General features: G+C 50.3%; 1 long non-coding RNA gene across 1 annotated transcript; it reads left to right on the forward strand.

Annotated features, from left to right (window-relative positions):
• The first annotated feature begins 92 nt into the window (after positions 1-92).
• Positions 93-1,397, forward strand: LOC144702601 (uncharacterized). The gene is made up of 2 exons (XR_013581274.1): positions 93-714; positions 1,109-1,397. It is a non-coding gene; the product is annotated as an uncharacterized LOC144702601 (long non-coding RNA).
• Positions 1,398-2,118: the final 721 nt, after the last annotated feature.

Here is a 2,118-nt window from a genome sequence, read left to right on the forward strand (position 1 = left end):
GATAGTCATAGATAGCTCTCTAGAGCACGATCGTGGAAGAACATGGCCTCCCTCCACGACTCCTTCTTCATGGAACGTCGCCTTCGCCCACCCCTGTCATTTGGAATTCTTTACCCCCATCAAGAACCGCCAGTTCTTGATTCATCCACGTTGCAAGAATTGTTCAAGAAAGCTCTTCTTGGAGAACCCAGAGTTCAAGATCGCCACTGACCATGCCCTTAGACGCAGATCGATTGCCGTCCCTGCTGTCACCCTCTTCGCTAGCCTCACCGCTGTTTCGTGGAGTCCCTGAACGCCCAAGACGCGCCCCGTCCGAGGACGCCAGCGCGCACCGGAGACCACGATCTCCTACGCTCACCGCGGTGATTCTTGTTGCCCGATCGAGTATTGCACTGGCTTCCTCGCGCGCACCGGCCACTGTCCGCATGCCCAATTTTCTGCGCAGGAGCGTGCACGCGCCTGCCGTCGTCTGCGAGCGTGCTTTGCCCCGCGCGCCCGCTGTCCACATCAAGCACCCAAGCGCGCCTACCGTCGGCCGCGATCGCGCCCAGCTAGTTCGTCACGTGTGCCCGCCGCTCATAGGCCGACGGCCCAGTCCGGCGCCCTGTTCAATCCAGCGCCCTGCTCATGCATCCTGCTCTTCTGACACACCGTCATTTGATCTGAACGACCGCTTGGCCCTACTACAAAGTCAACGGGTATCAGACCCACAAGGTTCTACCTTCTCCTCCTTCATCGCAGTTCTCTTATTTCTTACATTACTGTCGAATTACACCCCATGCGTCGAGAGATAGGAACCACCTTGTTGAATTAAACATAACCCAATTTAGTGAGAGATAGGTTCATTCTTGTGATAAAACATTACTTGTTTGCTACAGAGGATTGGACGCCAATGAGTAATTGAGTTTACCCCTCATCTTACGCGTCTAATTGATCCAAAGGGACATTGGGGAGTTGATTTTGACTTAATTGAACTTCGCCGATTTAATTGATCATCTGGTTTTAAAGGTTCTTTTCTTCGCACTTGTCGTTAGATTTCAAAGCTTGCATCAAATCATTTAGACATTTTGCTGGCAATGGTAATCTCCTTGTGGTGTAATACGTGCAGTTTGATCCCTACCGTCATCGTATTATGTCAAAAATAGATAACGAAAACACAAAGATACGAACACAGATGTGCTCTACCGGGGGTATTTAAACCCGGGTGTCTTCACGGAGGCTTTGGCGTGCTGGTCGGGCTGGACACGGACTAGCGGTGATGCTGATGACGACAAAGACGGCTCCACTGATGATTCGTTGGCATCGTCTGGACGCGCTCCATCACTTTGTGTTCGAGTGCCTTCGAAAGATTAAGACACCCTCGTCCATCTGGAATATCCAACAAGAATCTTGATCAATAGAGGACCATGGCAATGAAGTGTGATGGCAAGGCAGATGATTTGGTCTGGATCAACGTGCAAGCACAACGTTGAACAATGCAGGGAACCCAATTAATTATATAACCAATCAAATTGTGATCCGGTGAGACTTGTTGAGAGTATCCACTACGATGGAGGAGATGGTAGATGCTAGGAGATGCTGTCTCTCTCGTCCAGATGACCCGTCAATTTGGAATGGCTGCAGTCTTCAGAAGACTCACATCCGAGGCCCGCGTTCTTCGTGACGATACAACAGAGAGATTCGGGTGATTCTGTGGACAGCTCTGGTCAATTGATCATTCGCAACCACCAACAAAGCAACGGGAGAGCGGTCAGGGGAAAATTGACGGTTTGGGCGCTCCGCCGTTTGTTCGACGGACAGACTGAATCAGTGACTGTCGAGAACAGAATCTTCAGCACCGAAGCAGTCTCCAATGGACTTTCTGACCCTCGCGGTTGAAATCAAAGGGATCAATCAACACCCGAATGGCCACCGATTGTCACTAACTCGGCTACATGCCTATCTGGAATGCCAATTGCCTACAGATTGAGGTGCAAATTTGTATAGAAGAACTGAATGGAAGGAGAGGAAAAACCCCCCGAACAGAACGCTATGAGTTGATGAATCATAGCAGAAAACAAATCACAGCAATGACCCAGAAATTCCGTCAGAGCGTGGAACTTAGAAGGGCTACCAGCA

The sequence above is a fragment of the Wolffia australiana genome, chromosome 4, assembly GCF_029677425.1.
Source record: "Wolffia australiana isolate 7733 chromosome 4, ASM2967742v1".
Lineage (NCBI taxonomy): Eukaryota > Viridiplantae > Streptophyta > Magnoliopsida > Alismatales > Araceae > Wolffia > Wolffia australiana.